The 6,053-nt window shown below is 39.4% G+C and overlaps 1 long non-coding RNA gene across 1 annotated transcript in view; it reads right to left on the minus strand.

Annotated features, from left to right (window-relative positions):
- LOC113926229 overlaps positions 1-6,053 on the minus strand; it is a 31,034-nt gene that overhangs the window by 21,148 nt on the left and 3,833 nt on the right. The window contains exon 2 of the long non-coding RNA XR_003521239.1: positions 224-368. This is a non-coding gene — a long non-coding RNA (uncharacterized LOC113926229). The remainder of the gene's footprint in view (positions 1-223; positions 369-6,053) is intronic.

The raw sequence follows: 6,053 nt of genomic DNA on the forward strand, positions 1-6,053 counted from the left end.
TGCTATAACAAAAATACCATAGCCGGGGTGACTTAAACCACATGCACTTATTTCTTGCAGTTTTGGAGTCTGCAAAGGCCAAGATCAAGGTGCCGGCAGATTCGCTATCTGGTTCACAGACAGTTGTCTTCTCGCTGTGTCTTCACGTAGCAGAAGGGGAAAGGGAGCCCTCTGGACCTTTTTTTTTCAGTAAGGGTATGAGTCCCATTCATGACCTACTTACCTCCCCAAACCTCTACTTCCAAATACCATCACATCTGGGCTTGAAGTTGAAACTTTGTCAGGTATTTCGGCTGTAAGTATCCTTGTTGTAAACAGCTGCTGCAAGCATGTTCACTGCACAACTAATTGGCCATGCAGCAATTTTGCTGTAAATGATTAAAAAAAAAACTTGTTGATAGTTTGGTTTCATTTTTCCATTAATGCAGAGATCCATTTTTATATTGTAGATATATATTATATAAACCTTAGCCTTCATAATGGTCTATACAGTGGCAGAGAGTTTTAATCCCCATTCCCCATGGAATTTTGGAACATCTATAAATGGAGATGGAACAATATGCCAAAAACAAAGAACAATGTGAAAGGCTTTCACAAGCTCAATACAAAGCACATCTACAAACATGCATCCTAGTATTTAGAAACTAGATACCTCTCTTAATGAAGGAAGAAATTTTAGTGAAAAAAGATAAAGCAATGATGCTAAACAGGGAGACGTGTCAACAAGCAAAAAAAATGTATAATGCTACGATGAAAGATTTTGTTTTTGGTTTTGGGGTTTTTTTTTTATTAAAGATTTTGAAGACAAATACTTAGGTACAATTCACAAAATAAAAACCAGCTATCTGGGCAATATTGCCATGAACCTATGCTATATATTTCGGATACATTCCAATGTTTTGCATTCTGCAATACAGTCTTTTAAATTTTGTCATTCATTTTTCATGTTTTGTTACATCCTTTTTAATGAATAGCTCTCTTTTATTGTTCGTGATTTGTCTTTTATGGCAAAATTACCTGACAACCAATTAGTTATGTAGCAAAAACATTTGTGGCAAAGATGCTTACAGCAAAACTACCCAGAACCAGTCTCAACACATGAATTTTGGGTGACACCAACACTCAGTCTATAGTATATTCTCTGATGTCCACACACTGCTTTGCTTCTTCCAGGTCTGAGTAAAGAGTTGGGCTAAATGTACTTTGAAGTGATGGGAGTCTTAGAACAGAAATCAGAAATATAAATATTCCCACTCTATTTGGTGCCTATAGATAGTCTCAGCCTCAACCATGGGAGTTCCTTAAAATTGCAACACACAAGTAGCCTGTTAAACAGCAGTTATTCTGGGACATTCCAGTCTGAAGCCAAAAATGATCTCCCACCCGGACTCAAAGAACTCAAAAGGAAACCACCAGTGACAGTAAATCCCCACAATTAGGAAAAAAGACAATGCAGGGAAAAACAGAAATAAACTCAGAGATAATAATCTGTCCATTAGAAAAATCCTAAAGTCTGTTTTAAGGAAATACTAAAAGAGTAGGGAACAGACCAAAATCCTTTAATGAACCATGGAATCTTAAACTGGTATCAGATGTTCTCCAGCCACAGAGCCTGGCAAGCCGTAACAACATTTCAAATTCTTCCAAATAAGGTAGCCCCAGCCAAAAGCTATGCTCTTAAAGATGATTTCCTCTTACCTGATTGTCTATTTGGTGTAGAATGAACTGATTGTTGTCAGCACTAAAGTGCATTTATACACGTAAGACTAGAAGGATTGTGGAGGTTTCTTTAAACACACACACACACACACACACACACCACATTTTTACTGAGTCAGACTTTCCAACGTACCAGTTGGAGAAAAGGGTAGTATAAATCCAAGAAGAGATGTTGGCTGTGGTTTCATTTAGTGGTCAGGGAGCTAGGGGGATATGTTTTCCCACTGAAACACAGAACTTGATTTCAGTGTTGCTCCTCTGTTATATGCACAAAGGGAGATGCCAAATATCCGACGAGAGAATTTTCCAGAAGGTGTAGAGATGATCTTTACCCAGCCTGTCAGCTCTCAGACATACAAATAAAAAGTGACTACTTCAAGCTGAATTTTTGGATTCCAGAAATTTAAAGAGTAAATAGTATAGAATTACAGACTCCTGGCAAGAACTCTATTTTTTAAGATTATTTATTTATTTATTTGACAGAGAGAGACACAGCGAGAGAGGGAACACAAGCAGGTGGAGTGGGAGAGGGAAAAGCAGGCTTCCCATGGAGCAGGGAGCCCAATGCGGGGCTCGATCACAGGACCCTGGGATCATGACCCGACCCAAAGGCAGACTGTTAATGACTGAGCCAGCCAGGCGTCCTGGCAAGAACTCTTAATAGAATGCTAACTACAAGAGTTACTTGTGTGTCCACCTAAAGGAGCTAGAGTAAAAACAGCAAATAAAGCCTAAACTCAGCAGGAGAAGATAAATAATAAAGATCAGAGCAGAAATCAATGAAATAGAAACCAAAAGAACAGTAGAACAGATCAACGAAACTAGGAGCTGGTTCTTTGAAAGAATTAACAAGATTGATAAACCCCTGGCCAGACTTATCAAAAAGAAAAGAGAAATGACCCAAATCAACAAAATCATGAATGAAAGAGGAGAGATCACAACCAACACCAAAGAAATACAAACAATTATAAGAACATATTATGAGCAACTCTATGCCAGCAAATTAGATAACCTGGAAGAAATGGATGCATTCCTAGAGATGTATCAACTACCAAAACTGAACCAGGAAGAAATAGAAAACCTGAACAGACCTATAACAACTAAGGAAATTGAAGCAGTCATCAAAAATCTCCCCCCACCCCAAAAAAAAGCCCAGGGCCAGATGGCTTCCCAGGGGAATTCTATCAGACATTTAAAGAAGAATTAATACCTATTCTTCTGAAACTGTTCCAAAAAATAGAAATGGAAGGAAAACTTCCAAACTCTTTTTATGAGGCCACCATTACCTTGATTCCAAAACCAGACAAAGATCCCATCAAAAAGGAGAATTACAGACCAATATCCTCGATGAACATGGGTGCAAAAATTCTCACCAAAATACTAGCCAATAGGATCCAACAGTACATTAAAAGGATTATTCACCATGACCAAGTGGGATTTATCCCTGGGCTGCAAGGTTGGTACATCTGCAAATCAATCAATGAGATACAATACATTAACAAAAGAAAGAACAAGAATCATATGATCCTCTCAATAGATACAGAAAAAGCATTTGACAAAGTACAGCATCCTTTCTTGATCAAAACTCTTCAGAGTATAGGGATAGAGGGTACATACCTCAATATCATAAAAGCCATCTATGAAAAACCTACAGTGAATATCATTCTCAATGGGGAAAAACTGAGAGCTTTCCCCCTAAGGTCAGGAACGCGGCAGGGATGTCCACTATCACCACTGCTATTCAACATAGTATTAGAAGTCCTAGCCACAGCAATCAGACAACAAAAAGAAATAAAAGGCATCCAAATCAGCAAAGAAGAAGTCAAACTCTCACTCTTTGCAGATGATATGATACTTTATGTGGAAAACCCAAAAGACTCCACCCCAAAACTGCTAGAATTCATACAGGAATTCAGTAAAGTGGTAGGTTATAAAATCAATACACAGAAATCAGTGGCATTCTGATACACCAACAAGACAGAAGAAAGAGAAATTAAGGAGTCGATCCCATTTACAATTGCACCCAAAACCATAAGATACCTAGGAATAAATCTAACCAAAGAGGCAAAGGATCTGTATGCAGAAAACTCTAGAATACTCATGAAAGAAATTGAGGAAGACACAAAGAAATGGAAAAACATCCATGCTCATGGATTGGAAGAACAAATATTTTGAAGATGTCAATGTTACCTAGAGCAATCTACACATTCAGTGCAATCTCCATCAAAGTACCATCCACTTTTTTCAAAGAAATGGAACAAATAATCCTAAAATTTGTATGGAACCAGAAAAGACCCCGAATAGCCAGAGAAATGTTGAAAAAGAAAAGCAAAGCTGGCGGCATCACAATTCCGGACTTCCAGCTCTATTACAAAGCTGTCATCATCAAGACAGTATGGTACGGGCACAAAAACAGACACATAGATCAATGGAACAGAATAGAGAGCCCAGAAATGGACCCTCAACTCTATGGTCAACTAATCTTCGACAAAGCAGGAAAGAATGTCCAATGGAAAAAAGACAGTCTCTTCAACAAATGGTGTTGGGAAAATTGGACAGCCACAAGCAGAAGAATGAAACTGGACCATTTCCTTACACCACACACAAAAATAGACTCCAAATGGTTGAAAGACCTCATTGTGAGATAGGAGTCCTTCAAAATCCTAAAGGAGAACACAGGCAGCAACCTCTTCGACCTCAGCCGCAGCAACTTCTTCCTAGAAACATCGCCAAAGGCAAGGGAAGCAAGGGCAAAGATGAACTATTGGGACTTCATCAAGATAAAAAGCTTTTGCACAGCAAAAGAAACGGTCAACAAAACCAAAAGACAACTGACAGAATGGGAGAAGATATTTGCAAATGACATATCAGATAAAGGTCTAGTATCCAAAATCTATAAAGAACTTATCAAACTCAACACCCAAAGAACAAATAATCCAATCAAGAAATGGGCAGAAGACATGAACAGATATTTTTCCAAAGAAGACATCCAAATGGCCAACAGACACAAGAAAAAGTGCTCAACATTGCTCAGCATCAGGGAAATCCAAATCAAAACCTCAATGAGATACCACCTCACACCAGTTAGAATGGCTAAAATTAACAAGTCAGGAAATGACAGATGTTGAGGAGGATGCAGAGAAAGGGGAACCCTCCTACACTGTTGGTGGGAATACAAGCTGGTGCAGCCACTCTGGAAAACAGTATGGACGTTCCTCAAAAAGTTGAAAATAGAGCTACCCTGTGATCCAGCAATTGCACTACTGGATGTTTACCCCAAAGATACAAATGCAGTGATCCGAAGGGGGTACGTACCCCAATGTTTATAGCAGCAATGTCCACAATAGCCAAACTGTGGAAGGAGCCAAGATGTCCATTGACAGATGAATGGATAAAGAAGAGGTGGTATATATATATATACAATGGAATATTATGCAGCCATCAAAAGAAATGAGATCTTGCCATTTGCAACGATGTGGATGGAACTGGAGGGTGTTATGCTGAGCGAAATAAGTCAATCAGAGAAAGACATGTATCATATGACCTCACTGATATGAGGAATTCTTAATCTCAGGGAAACAAACTGAGGGTTGCTGGAGTGGGGGTTGGGGGGGTGGGGGGTGGCTGGGTGATAGACATTGGGGAGGGTATGTGCTATGGTGAGCACTGTGAATTGTGTAGGACTGTTGAATCACAGATCTGTATCTCTGAAACAAATAATGTAATATATGTTAAGAAAAAAAAGAAGAAGAATGAAGGGGGGGAATACGGAGCGGGAGATGAACCATGAGAGACGATGGACTCTGAAAAACAAACTGAGGGTTCTAGAAGGGAGGGGGGTGGGGGGATGCGTTAGCCTGGTGATGGGTATTAAAGAGGGCACGCTCTGCATGGAACACTGGGTGTTATCCACAAACAATGAATCATGGAACACTACATCAAAAACTAATGATATAATGTATGGTGATTAACATAACAATAAAAAATTAAAACAAAAAAGAGTTACTTGTGTGTCAATATATTCATCTCCTCCACCCCAACGGTGGGGGTGGTGTGCTGCCTGGGCCAGAGTCAGCTCCCCTGGGCTAGTCGTCTCAGGTGGTGAGCAGCTGACTTAGTTTACCCCAGTGTGCCACATAATATTGTTCTCTGTGTGTGACAAGTTGTGAAAAGACTGGGAAGCTCTTGTGTGAATTACACCCAGGCTGGAGGCTTTCCAAATGTATGAATAGATAGATGATTTTAGGTGGCACACAGGCATGCCATTAAAAACACTGAATTGCTTAGTGAGAAAAAAACTTTCCTATTCAATTCTTGTTTAATCCTTCTGACTA

This window comes from Zalophus californianus, chromosome 7 (genome assembly GCF_009762305.2).
Source record: "Zalophus californianus isolate mZalCal1 chromosome 7, mZalCal1.pri.v2, whole genome shotgun sequence".
NCBI classification, from domain to species: domain Eukaryota; kingdom Metazoa; phylum Chordata; class Mammalia; order Carnivora; family Otariidae; genus Zalophus; species Zalophus californianus.